Source organism: Hyaena hyaena, unplaced genomic scaffold (genome assembly GCF_003009895.1).
Source record: "Hyaena hyaena isolate Hyena2069 unplaced genomic scaffold, ASM300989v1 scaffold_2331, whole genome shotgun sequence".
Classification (NCBI taxonomy): Eukaryota; Metazoa; Chordata; class Mammalia; order Carnivora; family Hyaenidae; genus Hyaena; species Hyaena hyaena.
In genome coordinates, this window is record NW_024082968.1 from 23,042 (window position 1) to 41,558 (window position 18,517).

An 18,517-nucleotide genomic window follows, 5' to 3' on the forward strand; every position below is an offset into this window, starting at 1 on the left:
CTCTCTCTCTCCTAGAAATAAATAAAAAACATTAAAAAAAATTTCTTGAAGGTTGGAAATACTTTCAAAATGAACGTTAAAATGTTCATACTTGTTTTGTTTTATTTTCATGTATTTATTTAGAGAGACAGAGAGCAAGAGGAGCAGGGGAGGGCCAGAGGGAGAGGGAGAGAAAGAGAGAAAGAGGGGGAAAGCATAAAGCTTGATGTGGGGCTTGATCTTATGCACTGTGAGATTCTAACCTGAGCCGAAATCAAGAGTGGCACACTTAACCAACTGAGCCACCCAGGGACCCCATAATGTTCATAAATCTTGGTGTACTATATCCATCCTTAGAAATCTAGCCTAGACAGTTTAAAATGTTCGTCCTAAGAAATTTGTTAAACAAATTCCTTCTACTTTCCAATTTTCCTGTCTGACATCATCATGATTCATAAATATTAGCGGATATTTTCAAGTATTGTTTACCTTACTGAGGGTCCAAATAAATTAATTTAAATGGTTGGGAAGACAGTCTAAAACTTCAAGAAGCTGTAGAATAGCCAGTTGTGACTTTTCCTTTAAGATAAAAGGAAACTTTGCTACTGGAATAAATGAATAGTCTGAGGTTGTAATAGATGTAGGAGAAGGTGCAGCCACTCCTACTAAATGAAGACAAAACTAATATCCAGTTGAAGATTGTGCCCAATATCAAGAATCATAGCTGGCTGACAGGACATATTATCAAAGGAAAACTTTAAGATATAAAACTATTGGTGGTCACTAATCCTATGAGTGGAGAAACACTGGAACATATTGTCTTCATTTTTTATAGAAACTTGTGAATCTTTTAACTATGTTGTATGGATTACTCTGGATGCCATTTCAAAAAAATTTTTATTGTTTTATTTATTTCTGAGAAAGAGAGAGACAGCGTGAGCAGGGGAGGGTCAAAGATAGAGGGAGATACAGAATCTGAAACAGGCTCCAGGCTCTGAGCTAGCTGTGAGCACAGAGCCTGACATGGGGTTTGAACCAATGAACTGTGAGATCATGACCTGAGCTGAAGTCAGACGCTCAACCAACTGAACCGCCCAGGCGCCACGTCTGGATGCCATTTCAAACACACTTCTAGTTGCTAAGAAACTGGACAAAATAAAAACTATACCAGACTGTGGAAACAAGGGCAACATTGAAGCTCTTCAACACCATGAAAATGGCTTTGTCTAGAAGACTACAATGATTGCCAATTATGCTTTTAAAAAAATATATGGTGAATATATATCATCTTAACCATTTTAAAGTGTAGCATTCAATAGCGTTAAGTATTTTCACACTGTTGCATAAAAGATCTCTAAAAATTTCTCATCTTGCTAAACCAACTCTTCCAGTTGAACAACTCATAACTTACCCCTTCCTTAAACTCATAACAATCACTCTTCTATGTTTTTTTAGTAATAGTTTTATTAATAATTGCTATAACCTTATAGCAACCAATATATCCTTCAGTAGATGGGTGTATAAATCAAATGTGGTGCATGCATACAATGGAATATATTAAGAAATTTATTTATTTATTTTTTAATAGTTTATTGTCATGTTGGTTTCCATACAACACCCAGTGCTCATCCCCACTAGTGCCCTCCTCCATGCACCTCACCCCCCTTTCCCTCTCCCCCATACCCAACAGTCCTGTTTGTTCTCACATTCAAGAGTCTCTCATCGTGGTTTGCCTCCCTCCCTCTCCCCCCCTTCCCTGTTTCTCCCCCACAGTCCTCCGTTAAGTTCCTCCTAATCCTCCTATACGTGCAAACATATGGTAGCTGTCTTTCTCTGTCTGACTTATTTCACTCAGCATAACACCCTCAAGATCCATCCATGTTACTACACATGGACAGATTTCATTCTTTCTCATTGCCATGGAGTATTCTATTGTACAGATAAACCACATCTTATTTATCCATTCATCCGTTGATAGACACTTAGGCTCTTTCCATGTTTTGGCTATTGTTGAGAGTGCTACAGTGAACATTGGGATACATGTGCCCCTGTGCATCAGCACTCCTGTATACCTTGGGTAAATTCCTAGCAGTGTTATTGCTGGGTCCTAAGGGAGGTCTATTATTAACTTTTTGAGGAACCTCCACACTGTTTTCCAGAGGGGCTGCACCAGTTTACATGTCCACCAACAGTATAGGGGGGTGCCCGTTTCTCCACATCCTCGCCAACATCTAGAGTCCTCTGATTTGCTCATTTTAGTCATTCTGACTGGTGTGAGGTGGTATCTCAGTGTGGTTTTGATTTGTATTTCCCTGATGAGGAGGGATGCTGAGCATCATTTCATGTGTCTGTTGGCCATCTGGATGTCCTCTTTGGAGAAGTGTCTGTTCATATCTTCTCCCCATTTCTTCACTGGGTTGTTTGTTTTTTGGGTATGGAGTTTGATGGGTTCCTTATAGATTTTGGATACTAGCCCTTTATCTGATATGTCACTTGCAACTATCTTTTCCCATTCCACTGGTTGCCTATTCGTTTTATGGATTGTTTCCTTTGCTGTGCAGAAGCTTTTAATCTTGATGAGGTCCCAATAGTTCATTTCTGCTCTTGATTCCCTTGCCTTTGGGGATGTGTCAAGTAAGAAATTGCTGCGGTGGAGGTCATGAAGGTTGTTTCCTGCTTTCACCTCCAGGGTTTTGATGGTTTCCTGTTTCACGTTCAGATCCTTGATCCATTTTGAGTTTATATTTGTTTATGGTGTGAGAAAATGATCTAGTTTCATTCTTCTGCATGTTGCTGTCCAGTTCTCCCAGCACCATCTGTTAAAGAGGCTGTCCTCAACGGGGAAAAACTGAGAGCTTTCCCCCTGAGATCAGGAACACAACAGGGATGTCCACTCTCACCACTGCTGTTTAACATAGTGCTGGAAGTCCTAGCATCATCCATCAGACAACAAAAGGAAATCAAAGGTATCAGAATTGGCAAAGAAGAAGTCAAACTTTCACTTTTCACAGACGACATGATACTCTACATAGAAAATCCAACAGCCTCCACCAGAAGCCTACTAGAACTGATCCAAGAATTCAGCAAAGTTGCAGGGTACAAAATCAACGTACAGAAATGGGTTGAATTTTGATACACCAACAATGAAACAACAGAAAGAGAAATCAAGAAACTGATCCCATTCACAGTTGCACAAAAAACCATAAAGTACCTAGGAATAAACCAAACCAAGGATATAAGAGATCTGTAGGGTGAAAACTATAGAAAACTTATGAAGGAAATTGAAGAAGACACAAAGAAATGGAAAAACATTCCTCATGGATTGGAAGAATAAATATTGTTAAAATGTCATTACTACCCAAAGCAATCTATACATTCAATGCAATCCCAATCCAAATTGCACTAGCACCGTTCTCAGACCTAGAACGAACTATCCTAAAATTTGTATGGAACCACAAAAGACCCTAAATAGCCAAAGTAATATTGAAGAAGAAAGCCAAAACGGGAGGCGTCACCATTCCAGACTTTAGACTCTACTACAAAGCTGTCATCATCAAGACAGTATGGTATTGGCACAAAAACAGACACATAGACCAATGGAATAGAATTGAGGACTCAGAATTGGACCCAAAAGTATACAGCCAACTAGCCTTTGACAAAGCAGGAAAGAGTATCCAATGGAAGAAATTTAAAAAGAAATGAGCTCTTAGTACTAAAAAAAAAAAAAAAAAAAAAGGAAGGAAACTTAATGTATATTGATAGTGAAAGAATCCAAGCTTAAATGGGCGCATATGGTATGATTTTAACTTTACGACATTTTAGAAAAAACAAAATTATGAAGACACTAAAAGTTTAGCAGTTCCTAGGAGTTTGAATTAGAGTGATAAGCATAGATATGTGGGGCACAGGAGATTTTTTAGGGCAGTTAAACTATCTCATCTCTTATGTTACTGAAATGATAGCTATATGTTACTAAACATTTGTCAAAACCCATAAGATGGTACAACAGAAAGAACGAGCCCTGAAAACTATGGAATCTAGTTAATAATACCTCATTATTCAACGTTTAACACTGGTGCCATACCAATGAATGATGTTAATAATGGGGAAAACTTGGGATGAGGTAAATGATAAATAAAAACACTTTTATCAACACTTCTATAAAATCATTTTTCTACTTTATATGCATATGAGTTTAACTGCTTTAGATACCTCATATAAGTGGAATATGTCTTTTTGTGATAGTTTTATTTCACCTAGTATGATGTCCTGAAGTTTCACCCATGTGTCATGTGACAAGATTTTCTTGTTAAGGCTGAATAATATTTCATTGTATGTGCATATAACATATTTTATTTTATATTCTTCTTTTGAAGAACATTTGGATTGTTTCCATCTCTTGTTTGTTGTGAACAATACTGCAGTTATAATGCTTGTGGAAATATTTCTTTCAAATCTGGCTTTCTGTTCTTTTAGATATATACCCAGAAGTGGGAGTTTTTGGATCTTTTGTCAGATTTTACATATGTTTTCAATTGATTTTTTTAATTAAAGTTTAGTTGACATATAAAATTAGTTTGGGATGTGCAACATAGTAAGTCAACAATTGCATACATTACAAAATGTTCACCATGATAAGTGTATTATAGTATTATTAACTATATTGACCATATTATTGACTATGTTGTATCTCTTATCCCTGTAACTTATTTATTTTATAACTGGAAGTTTGTACCTTTTATTTTTTTAATTTTACTTATTTATTTTTGAGCGGGGGGAGGGGGCAGACAGAGAGGGAGACAGAGTCCAAGCAGGCTCTGTGATGTCAGCTCAAAGCCCAGTATGGGCCTTGAACCCACGAACTGGGAGATCACGACCTGACTGAAACCAACAGTCAGATACTCAACTGATTGAGCCCACCAGGCACCCCTAAAAGTTTGTATCTCTTATTCTCCTTCACCAATTTCACCCATCCTCCACCTACTTCCTCTCTAGGCCACCAGTTTGTCATTGAGGAAACTCCATATTATTTTCCATAAGAACTGCACCATTTTACATTTCCTCCAACAGTGTGCAAGAGATCCAATTGAAGTACACTTATAGTTGCACTTTGTTTTGTTTTTTGTTTATTTCCATTAAAAAAATTTTTATTCATTAAGCCATTCTTTCGTTTTTGTCATTGTTATTGTTGTTAGTCAACATACAGTGCAATATTCATTTCAGGAGGAGAATTCAGTATTCATATTTTGCATACAACACCCAGTACTCATAACAGGTGCCCTCTTTAATACCTGTCACCCATCTAGCCCATCTTCCATCCATCAACCCTCAGCTTTTTCTCTGTCATTAAGAGTTTCTTACGGTTTGTTTCTCTCTTTCCTCTTCCTCCCCATTTCCATTTGTTCATCTGTTTTGTTTCTTAATTCCACATATGAGTGAAATCATATGGTACTTGTCTTTCTCTGATTGATTTATTTTGCTTAGCATATACATTCTAGCTCCATCCATGTCATTGCAAATGACACGATTTCATTCTTTTTAATGACTGGGTAATATTCCATTACATGTATACCCATATCTTCTTTATCCATTCATCATTCAATGGACATTTGGGCTCTTTCTGTAGTTTGCCTATTGCTGATAATGCTAACAGACACATGAAACGATTCTCAACATCACTCATCCTCAGGGAAATGCAAATCAAAATCACAATGAGATACCACCTCACACCTTTCAGAATGGCTAAAATTAACAGTACAAGAAACAACAGGTATTGATGAGGATGCAGAAAGCGGAACCATCTTGCACTGTTAGTAGGAATGCAAACTGATACAGACACTCTGGAGAACAAGATGGAGGTTCCTCAAAAGATTAAAGATAGAGCATTTGTCCTATAAGGTACTTACTCAAAGGGTACATAAATACAGATTGAAGGAGTACAGCCATTCTGTCTTTGGATTGAGTTCAGTTCGGTTACATTTAAAATAAAGTAAGTACTTAGTTCTGCAATTTTGTAAATTGTCCTCTGTTTTGTAGTTCTTTTTTCCCCTTCTTGTTGACACTGTGGTTTGATGAGTGTGTGTGTGTGTGTGTGTGTGTGTGTGTGTGTGTGTTCAATGCTTTTATTGTTCACTGTTTTCTTATGTATCTACTCTATATCTTTTGCATGTTTGGTTACCATGTGTTTTGCACTGAATGTATTCTAGTTATAGCAGTCTATTTTAAGCTGATAACATCTTAGCTTCAATCCTACTCTACACTTCAATGTCTCCACAATTGGTGTGATTGATATCAAATTTTACTTACTTTTATAATATATTTCCATTAACAGATTTCTGTTGTTATAAATATTCTAACTACTGTCTTCTACTTTATATCCTAGTTTAAAAGTTATTTATGTGCTGGTATTATAGTATTTTATATTCTGTCTTTATTTCTTTTTAGCAATGACATTCACACATTCCTCTGCTTTCATGTTGTTTAGTGTCTTTTTGTTTAAATTTTTAAGAACTACCTTTAGCACTTCTTGTAAGGCAAGTCTAGTAGTGATCAATTCCATCAGTTTTTGTATGTCTGGGAAAATCTATCTCTACTTCATTCTTCAAGGACAGTTTTGCTAGGTAACATGTTCTTAGCTCTTTTCTTACAGTAATTTGAATATATCACCCCATTCTCTTCATGCCTGCAAGATTTCACTGATAATCTAAGGGGAGGGGGAGTTCCTTGTATGTGATGAGTTTATTTCATTTTACTGGTTTCAAAAATATCTCTTTGACTTTTGAGAATTAAATTATAATATGCTACACACTGTTAGGAATTTACCCAAGGGATACAGGAGTGCTGATGCATAGGGGCACATGGACCCCAATGTTCATAGCAGCACTCTCAACAATAGCCAAAACATGCAAAGAACCTAAGTGTCCATCAACTGACGAATGGATCAAGAAGATGTGGTATATTTATACAATGGATACTACATGGCAATAAGAAAGAATGAAATCTGGCCATTTGTAGCAACATGGATGGAACTAGAAGGTGTTATGCTGAGCAAAATAAGTCAGGCAGAGAAGGACAGATACCATATGTTTGCACATATAGGCGGATTAGGAGGAAGGTAATGGAGGACCATGGTGGAGAAGAAGGGGAAAAATAGTTGGGGAGACAGAGGGAGGCAAACCATGAGAGACTCTTGAATGCTGAGAACAAAATGAGGGCTGATGGGGGTGGGGAGAGGGGAAGGAGGGTGATGGGCATGGGGGAGGGCACTTGTTGGGATGAGCACTGGGTGTTATATATAAACCAACTTGACAATAAACTGTTTAAGGAAAAAAAATAAAGCTAAGTGATACCATGCAAAAAAATAATTATAATGTGCTACATGTATATCTTATTGAGGATCTCCACATTGGAGTTTACTGAACCCATTGGTTGTGTTGATTAATGTTTTTAATCAAATTTAAGAAGTGTTTGGCTATTATTTTTTCAAACAAACTTTTTATCCCTTTCTCTGTCTTTCCTAAGACATTTATTAATCAGTACACTGGATAGTATCCTACAGGCCTCCATTCATTTTTCTTCCTTTCTCTCTTTCTTTCTCTTTCTTTCTTTCTTTCTTTCTTTCTTTCTTTCTTTCTTTCTTTCTTTCTTTCTTTCTTTTCTTTCTTTTCTTTCTTCTGTCTGTCTTTGTTTCCTTTTCTTTTTGTTCATCCAATGGACCTATCTTCATGTATTTGCATGCTTATTTCTAATCAATTGCAGTTGATCCACTGTAGTAAATTTTTAGTTTTAATTGTTATATTTTTAATTCTAGGATTTTTATTTTGTTTTCTTTTATTTAACAATACTATATCTTTGTTGATCTTTTCTCTTTAGTCAAATATCATACTGTTATGTAGTTGTTTAAGATATGATTTGCTTTAATTCTTTGACCATATTTAGGATAGCTTATTTAAATTCTTTGTCTAGTAAGCCCAACATGAGGGCTTCCTCAGAGATAGTTTTATAGATGTTTTCTCCCTGTGAATGGGTCATAGCTCCTTATTTCTTTTTATACATAATAGTTTTCATTGAAAACTGTACATTTTAAATAATACAGTGTAGCATAGTTGGACATCAGATCTTTTTCTGTCCCAATGGTTTGTTGTTGAAGTTGTTACTTGGTTTTGTTTTGTTTTGAGTGACTTCTTTGGATTAATTTTATAAAGTTTATTTTCTTTGTCATATATGGCCAATGAAGTCTCTGCTCAGTGAGTTCATTGTTCAGCTAATGTTTTATAAAGTTTTCTTTAAGTGTTTGCAGCTAATATATCTCCAAGTCTTCATTGTGGGCCTCAATTTGCATATTAGTACATCCCTTCAATATTCAGTCAATGTACAAATCCACTTCAGCCTTCACTTCCTGCTTGTATTTAGCCTCAATATTATCTTAGAGCCATCTTGTGTTACTCCTGAGCAAGTATACCAATCTGAGAATGTGCACATGATCTTTATAACAACTTCCAAGAATGTGTTAGAACTTTTCAAAACTTGCTGTGGACGTCTCATTCTCCATGTTTTCTGTTTAAGTGTTTGGTTAGAAAATCCCTTCCCCCACCCAGCTTTTATACATTGTTTTAGAGAGCCATAATGTTCAACAATTGCCCTTGGTTTTGTTTGTGTGTGAGGGTTGTTTATTTGTTTGTTTCCAAACGCCCCTCAAACCTATTTGTATGAATGAGTGCTGAGTCAGATTTGATAAAAGAAAAAAAAGACAATCTTCCTCGTGGACTCTTTCAAGAAATCAACAAACCAATTAGGTAACGATAATTATCTGGGGATGGGGCTTTGAAGGATATCCAAAATTGTTTTTCCTCTCAAGTAGCTGCCTAGATCCTGTTTTGCACCATCATTGCAGGATATTGGTTTTCAAGGAGAAGGGAGGATAGGAACAGACAATTAAAAGGCAACAGTGTTCACTAATTTTACTAAGATTCAGTCCTTTTTATTGAATAAATGATCCCTGGATTGCTGAAAGTCTTTCTTTAATTTCCAGAATTCTGAAAAAGTTGGTTCAGGCAATTTTTTTCAATGCTTTTATTGCTTTTATGTAGGTAACATTTATTTTCAGGAGGCTTTACTCTGTCTTTTTTGCTAAAATTATGACACCTTCATTTTTTAGAAGTTTTTGCTTCATATATAATTCCAGGTTGGTCTCGATTTCAGCTCAAGTAATGATCTCATGGTTCATCAGACCAAGTCTCACATTGGGCTTCATGCTGCCAGTGTGGAGCCCGCTTGGGATTCTCTCTCTCCTTCTCTTTCTGCCCCTCCCCTGCTTCTGCTTACTCACTCTCTCTCTCAAAATAAATAAATAAACTCAAAAAAGAGAAAACATTTAGTGAGTTAGATGTCAAATAAAAGCGAATATGTATTCCACAACCTGTTTATGAGGACTTCCTCTACTTTGTGAAATTGAAGGTTGTCTTGGAGATGGTGATGGATGAAGATAGGGCAGGGAAGGAGGTGTAATTTGTGTGAACATTTATCATGAATCTTTTTTCAGTTATACAACCTAGATAGAAGATGAGTGGATTTGAGTAAACAAATAATCCTTAGAGAATATATCTGGAAAATGAAGTCTGTGTTGACTATTTTATTTCCTGGTTTTATGTTTGACCTTAACTAGTTTCACCTTAAAGCTTGTGGAAAGGGCAGTGGGGAGTCTTTGTTTATAGAAAGGAAAATCGAGACTATGTTTTTAAAAAATTTTTGCAAAACTGTTCCATTTTTGTTAATATAAACATTTAACCTCTGACTCTTTAGCTATACTCAAATTTGTGCAAAATTTCACATTTTAAATGTGTGAAAAGTACCAATTTATTTATAGTTATTGAGTGGATGCTTGGTTTGCTGAATACAGAAATCTAAGACTGAAAGACTGGATCACTCCAAGAACACGATAACATAATTTTGATCTTAATGAAAATGGCCCAGGCATGACATAGGAATGTCAGGTACTCTTAAATTCCAACATGAGGATGGACTCAATTGACAGAGACTGCAGATGACTGGATGGACTAGTCTACACTTGGGTTCATACTTGGTGAGTGACTGAGAGTGCAGAAGAGTCTATTATGACAGCAACTTGGTGGCTATCTCACTATAACTCAAATGGCTTTTATTTGTATCTTGTTGCTGGTGTCATATGGATTAATTCTGAGAAATTCCAGTGTCAAGTCTTCAGAAGAAAGTTATCTAGTGTTACACTAAATTAGAGGAAACATCTGGGCAGCTTTGGCTGTACAATGCTGGGGAGAAATGATTAAGTTAGAACGATTCACTCAGTTGACTGGATATGTTATTTGTATGAAAGCAAATATCCACATACTTGAAATCATTCAGCCCATAATGCCAATTATAGGCAGCACTAGGAAGTTAGTTCTTAGCATTCTTAGTGAGAATGGAGGAAGAGCAGTATATAAAATCTTTCTGGAGGCAAGGAATATTATTTCAGTTCTGAGATTCCAGTGAAAAAGTAAATTGCTGTATTATTTCTCTATATCCTTAACTATTAATATGGGAATGAATTAATATTAAGTATAAAATATTTTCTATTCACTAAATGACAGATAATAGCATAAATGATAACAAAAGATAACAAAATGATAGAACTCCCAAATATATACACTTAGTTTTTTTCCTTAAAATGAGAAGCATAAAATGTTCAATTATATTTTGTATAAAAATATAAAACTTTATTAAATGAACAAACATTTAAAAATATTCTTCTTGCAATACTTTAAAACAGAAGGCTTAGATTTGGGGTGGCAAAGGGAAATGGCAAAAATTTTGGAGAAATAAAGGAAAAAAGTAATGAAAATAATAATACAAATGGCAAAAGATTTCAAAGGATTATTATGAAAGGGATATAGAAGACATAGGAGACCTGAGATAGAGGAGTAATCACAGATAAAGACAAAGATATTGAGAGATAGATAAAAAGAGAAATGAAGAAATAGATGAGGGAGGGACAGAAACAGAGAGGACATAGGTGAGGATGAGGAGATATTCACAGACTGCAATGTATGCTCTTGCTTTCTTTGACTTTGAGCTTCACATGGGTTTTCATTCTTTGAAACTGGAGAAGTCATACAGCCACTGACCCAACCCTTTGAATTCTTTTAGCTGTAAATAATCACAAATTTTCAGTGCAATAGTGTTAAAGTTACATGCTGACCAGGATTTTCTCAACTCTAGACTAGATTGTTGCATGGTAGTTTTCTTTTTCTCTTTTTTCTTTTCTTTTCTTTTCTTTTCTTTTCTTTTCTTTTCTTTTCTTTTCTTTTCTTTTCTTTTCTTTTCTTTTCTTTTCTTTTCCTTTCCTTTCCTTTCCTTTTTTTTTTCTTTTCTTGCTTGCTTGCTTTTTTGAAAAACCGAGGTTCAATTTTTCCAGTGTGACTGTAGATTTTTGTGTGTGAGATAGCTGATCCTACGTGGGAGAATAATGGCACAACTTCCTCACAGGCCAAAAAGGAATAATCAGGATAAAAACATTTATAGAGTATTCACATCCTATTGGGATAAAAATGTGAACCCAAATCAAAGCAATCAAATGGGTTGTTGTAATCATACCTTAAAAAGTGTGTCAAAGCTGTCTGTCAGATAGGAGAGGGAGGATGATTAAATTATAATAAAAATGACCAAAGAGTTGGAATCTATCTAAATCATTCATGTGGAAAAAATAAAAGAGTCAAACAAAGGAACTGAATTTGTTGGGTTGAAATATTTAGAGTTTAGAAATGATTAAATCATTATCTTTATTGATATGATTGTTTGATAGTGAGGATATAGATCATCTAATTTTTCATTTAAAATGAAGAGGGTAATTAGAGACCAGTGGCAATTTGAGTCATCTACAAAAAGTAATTTTTGTTTTAGTGAAGCTTAAGTTTATATTAGAGAGTGTTAAGTTTCGCCACCAGAGAAATTCCAATATAAGAAGAGAGAAACGTTGTTTTCCCATTCTCCCTTATCCCCACTCTGTCACAATTCTTTAGTTTTACATTGTCTTTCGAAGTGGTTCATTTCATTTCTTTTCAGAACTTTAGGGAATGCGGTTATACTAGACAACTTTATCTTCTCTTTTTAGACATTTTTAGAGAAAGATTTCCAACTACTCAGAAAGTAGGTGTTTTCTGTCACCTTCTTTGTTTTCCATAAGGAGAGATTTTGACAAGGCAATGGACTCTTTATGGGTGTTGAGTTACCTTGTCTTTTTCCTAACTGTTGAGTTGAGTTGTCTATGCTTTACATTTACCAGAACTCTGTTTACAAGTGGTGTGACATCTGCAATGGTGAACAAATGAATGAGAACTTTGTCTAAGGATTTTCTTTTTCCAGTCTTTCTCATTTATTATTTTAAGAAAAAAATCAATGTACTAAAACCCCATTTTGTTCCTGCATGGTGGAAGAGGATACTTCTACAACTGTGTATAAAGGAACCAGACCCTTTGAGCAAGTAAGAACTATGTATTTCACTTCCTTTTTCAGCTCAAGTCTCATCCAAGAGAACTCTTCCTGCTGCATCCCATGTGGATGGGAGCTCCACCATACTGGTTGTGGGGTGTGGGGAAAGTACTTTGTAGTAAATGAAACATAATAGGTGTTATTATAAGGCTTTTCCCAAACTATGATACCACTTCACTGAAACAAATTGAAACATAATGGCTCTTTAACTACATTTAAACTTTCTGTGTAGGGTATTTATAAACCACTGTCTCTTTTGTGTTAGTGACTGTAATAGAATGCTTATGTTGGAAAGAAAATGAAGTACAAGGAATTTAGCTTTATTGTCAGAAATGCTGGAATCTGACAGCTGATACCTAAGTAAATGCTTATGAACTGAAGCACAAGTCCTTGCATATATCTGCTCAATCACTGTCATAAAGATTTCTGGCTTAGGGACAACTGGATGTCTCAGTCTATAGAACATGACTCTTTTTTTTTAATTTTTAAAAAATGTTTTATTTATTTCTGAGAGAGAGAGAGCATGAGCAGGGGAGGGTCAGAGAGAGAGGGAGATACAGATTCTGAAGCAGTAGAGCATGTGACTCGATCTCAGGGTTGTAAGTTCTACTCAGGTTGTGTAGAGAGATTATTTAAAAATAAACAAAAAGATTTTTAAAAGATTTCTGGTGGGGCACCTGGGTGGCTTAGTCGGTTAAGCGTCCGACTTTCACTTAGGTCATGATCTCGCTGTTCGTGGGTTCGAGCCCCGCGTCGGGCTCTGTGCTGACTGCCAGCTCGGAGCCTGGAGCCTGTTTCAGTCTGTGACTCCCTCTCTCTCTGACCCTCCCCTGCTCATGCTCTCTCTCTCTCTCCTAGAAATAAATAAAACATTAAAAAAAAAAAAGATTTCTGGTTAGCAGGAAACAGGGTCCCTCTGTGTCCTATCGCCCGAATGTAAACTCGAGGGCAAAACTCTCAGAACTTTTAAGCCTTTCAGCTTCCCCCTAGGGATTCAGCAGAGCCAGAAGCACAAAGGCGAGGCCTCTGCACGGCCCCTCCAGGTTGAACCGGCCAGCGGGAAGCAGTTGCCCTGGGGGACACCTGGGACAGGTACCTCCAGCCTAGGGTCAGCTGAAAAGAGGGAAACTGGATCCCTCTGTCCTGAGTGGAGGTTTTTCTCTTCTCCGGCGACAGGGACAGTGTCTTGAGCCGTTTCGGCCACTCTTTTCCCCCGCTAGACTCACTGTGGCTCCCCGCAGAGGGGGATTCCCCCCATCCCTCTGTGTCTCTGCTCCTGGCCCCATTTTATCTTTCCCAGTTTGCACTCACGCTAGAAGGTTTCCTCAGTGGACTCTGTCTCCTTTTCCTCCCAGACTCCTGGATTCTGTAAGGGTTCCTATGGCCTCAGGCCTTCTCCGTGTGAGATATGGGGGCAAGTGAAATGTACAGACTTCCCTACTTCTCCACCATCTTGTCCTCCACTCTCCAGCTGATGCTAGGTGGGACACAAACGTCCCAGGTGACCCCCAGGGAAGCTGCTCCCCTCTCTCCAGCTTGACCTGGAGGGGATGCATGGCAGCTGCGCAGTTGTGCTTATGGCTCAGCTGGATCCCTAGGGAGGAGGCAAAAGACTTAAAACTTCTGAGAGTTCTGCCCGCGAGTTTACATTCGGGTGACAGGACACAGGAGGACCCAGTTTCCTGTGGCTCGATCCCCAGGGAGAAACTGCCCTGAGGGGCTCGCCTGCGAGTTTACATTTCTAGCAATTTCAGTGGGACGAGCGGACTGGGATCTGGAATCGTGGCCTGGCCTGGGATGTAGAGCACGGCCCACCTTGGCTATGCCCCAGGCACAAGGAGTTTACACACCCTAAAAAGTGAGTTGCAATACTTGGTTCAAGAAGGGACTGGGGTGTTGCCACTCTTCTACACACAACCACCAAAGCAGGACTCCCACAGGATGCACTAGATCAAACCACGCCCATCCCTGCTAGAGATTACCAGAGCCAGGGCAAGACCAATCACTGTCCTAATTAATCCTGGTCACTGGCTTACTTAAAACAGTCACATTTAATACATTCTCTAGATGTAAATTCTACACCTACCTACCTTTTCATCTCTTCCTCTCTGGAGTAATCAGACTGTACAGTTTCTCTGGATAGCATCATTTCTTTCCCTCTTCTCCAACCATATTCCACTCTTTCGCTATTTGAAAAAAAAAAAAAACCATTATTCCTTCTGCCTACTCGTTTCATTTCCAGTTTCACTTCATCCCCGCCCTGTCATCTCTCTCATTCTCTAAGCTCTTCCACCAGCACTGCATACACCTGGCTATTTATCTGTAGCTGAGAAATCTGGTTAAATGCTTTAAACTGTTCTTTGCCTATTGGGTTTCTTCTTTATCCTTTCTTTTCTTCTTTTTTCTTTTTTATGTATTTTTATCTCTGATTATTCGCCTTCCCTCCTTCCTCTTTTCTCTTTACTTTTTTGTTTTCCCTCTCGGTTTGCATGTTTGTTGGATTTGTCCGTGTGTTTGTGTGCCTCTGTTCCCAGTGTGTTTGTCTGTCTGTTTTCTTTTCCAGGGCTCAAGAAAGAAGCCAAAATACACATGGTGGAATCTCTCAAATACCACTATGAGTAGGGAAATAAAATAACCAAGGTCTCAACAAGAGAGAACAAGAGATATCATTCAAAGAGCAATTTCTCAATGGACAGTCCCTGGTCGGTCAAAGAAACTTCTTTGGTACAGCAGCGCTCACAGGTGCAGAGTGCATAACAAGCTGTTAAAACTGACAACAGACAGAAAGCTAACCAAAATGATGAAACAAAAGAGCTCTCCTCCAAAGAAATTCCAGGAAGAATTGACAACTAAAGAACTGCTCAAAACAGATATAAGCAAATAACTGAACAAGAATTTAGAACAATAATCATAAAATTCATCACTGGGCTTGAGAAAAGCATGGAGGACATCAGAGAGCCTATGGCTACAAACACTATGGAGCTTAAAAATAGGTATGATGAATTTGAAAATGCGATAAATGAGATACATAATAAACTGGAGGTGTCCAATGTACAGACTGAAGAGTCAGAAAGGAGAATAAGTGAATTAGAAGACACCATTATAGAAAAAGAGGAAACTGAGAAAAAAAAGAGACAAACTGATCCAGGAACAAGAAAGAAGAGTTCGAGAGCTCAGTGATACAATCAAACGGAACAATATCCATAGCCATAGGAACCCCAGAAGAGGAAGAGAGAGGGAAAGGTGCGGAAGGAGTCCTGGAACAAGTTATAGAAGAAAACTCCCCCAACCTGGGGAGGGGAGTAGACATTGAAATTCAAGAGGCACAGAGAAGTCCCCTCAGACATAACTTGAATTGACCTTCTGCACGACACATCATAGTGAAACTGGCAAAGTATAAGGACAAAGAATCTTGAAAGCAGCTAGGGAGAAAAGGGCACTAACATACAAAGGGAAACCTATCAGAGTGGTGACAGATCTATCTACTGAAACCTGGCAGGCCAGAAAGAAATGGTAAGAGATCTTCAATGTGATGAACAGAAAAAATATGCAGCCAAGAATCCTCTATCCAGCAAGCCTGTCACTCAAAGTAGAAGGAGAGATAAAAGTCTTTCCAAAAAAACAAAAATTGAAAGAATTTGTCACCACTAAACCAGCCCTACAAGATATCCTGACGGGGACTCTCTGAGGGATATGTTGGAAGGAACGCAAGATGCTAGAGACACCACCACAAACATGAATCCCACAAATGATACAATGACTCTAAACCCATATGTTTCAATAATAACACTGAATGTAAATGGACTAAATGCCCCAATCAAAGACATAGGGTAGCAGAATGGATACAAATACAAAATTCATCTATTATCTGTCTACAAGACACTCATTTTAGACTGGAGGACACCCTCGGATTGAAAGTAAGGGTATAGAGAAATATCTATCATGCTACTAGAAGTTAAAATAAAACTGGAGTAGCTATACTTGTATCAGACAAAATGGACTTTAAAGTAAAGACAGTAACAAGGGATGAAGAAGGGCATTATATATTAATTAAAGGGTCTGTCCAACAGAAAGAACTAACAATTATAAATGTCTATGTACCAAATATGGGAGCACCTAAATACATAAAACAATCACAAACAGAAACAGTCTTATCGATAAGAATGTGCTAATAGCAGGAGACTTTAATACTCCACTTACAGCAATGGACAGATCAACTAGATAGAAAATCATTAAGACACAATAGATGTAAATACACATTAAACAGATGGATTTGACAGATATATTTAGTACTCTACATCCTGAGGCTATGATTCACTTTCTTCTCAAATGCGTATGGCACATTCTCCAAGATAGATCCCATACTGGGACATAAAGCAGCCCTCAGTAAATATAAAAGAATTGAGATCATACCATGCACACTTTCAGATTACAATGCTATGAAACTCGAAATCAACCACAGGAAGAAGTCTGGAAACCCTCAAAAACATGGAGGTTAAAAACACACTACTAATGGGGTGCCTGGGTGGCTTAGTCGGTTAAGCGTCCGACTTTTGCTTAGGTCATGATCTCGCGGTTTGTGGGTTCGAGCCCCGCGTCGGGCTCTGTGCTGACTGCCAGCTCAGAGCCTGGAGCCTGTTTCAGAGTCTGTGACTCCCTCTCTCTCTGACCCTCCCCTGCTCATGCTGTCTCTCTCTCTCTCTCTCCTAGAAATAAATAAAACATTTAAAAAAAAACAACAAAAAAAAAACAAAAAACACACTACTAAGGAATGAATGGGTCAATCAGGCAATAAAGAAGAAATTAAAAAATATAAGCAAACAAATAAAAATGAGAATACAACAATCCAAACCCTATGGGGTGGTGAAAGCAGTGGTAAAGGAAAGTACATTGCACTCCAGGCCTATTTCAAGAAATTAGAAAAAGCGCAAGTGCAAAATCTAACAGCTCACCTAAAGGAACTAGAGGCAGAGCAACGAGAACGCTCTAAACTCAGTAGAAGAAGAAAAATAGTAAAAATCAGAGCAGAAGTAAACAACATAGATACCAAAGAAACAATTGAACAGATCAATGAAACCAAGAGTTAGTTTTTTGAAAAAATAAACAAACTTGACAAACCTCTAGCCAGGCTTCTCAAAAAGAAAAGAGAGAGCAATCAAATAGACAAAATCATGAATGAAAATGGACTGATTACAACCAATCTCTCAGAAATACAAGCAATTATCAGGGAACACTATGAAAAACTATATGCCAAAAGCTGGACAACTTAGAAGAAATGGACAACTTCCTAAACACACACTCACGACCAAAATTCACACGGGAAGTGATAGAAGACCTGAAAAGACCCATAACAAGTGAGGAAATCGAATCAGTGATCAAAAATCTCCCTACAAATAAGAGTCCTGGACCTGATGGCTTCCCTAGGGAATTTTACCAGACATTTAAAACAGAATTAATACCCATTCTTCTTAAGCTATTCTAAAAAATAGAAATTGAAGGAAAACTCCCGGACTCATTTTATGAAGCCAGCATCACTTTGATTCCCAAGCCTCACACAGACCCAGAAAATAAGGAGAACTACTGGCCAATATCCTTGATGAATACAGATACAAAAATCCTCAACAATATACTTGCAAATCAAATTCAACAGCACATAAAAAGAATTATCCACCAAGATCAAGTGGGATTCATTCCTGGGTTATAGGGCTGGTTCAATATTTGCAAATCAATCAGTGGGATACATCACATCAACAAAAGAAAAGATAAAAATCATATGATCCTGTTGATAGATGCAGAAAAAGTTTTTGACCAAATAGAGCACCTCTTCTTAGTAAAGACCCTCGAGAAAGTTGGGATAGAAGGAACTTACTTAAACATCATAAAAAGCCATCTATGAGAAGCCTTCAGCTAACATCATCCTCAACGGGGAAAAACTGAGAGCTTTCCCCCTGAGATCAGGAACACGACAGGGATGTCCACTCTCACCACTGTTGTTTAACATAGTGCTGGAAGTCCTAGCATCAGCCATCAGACA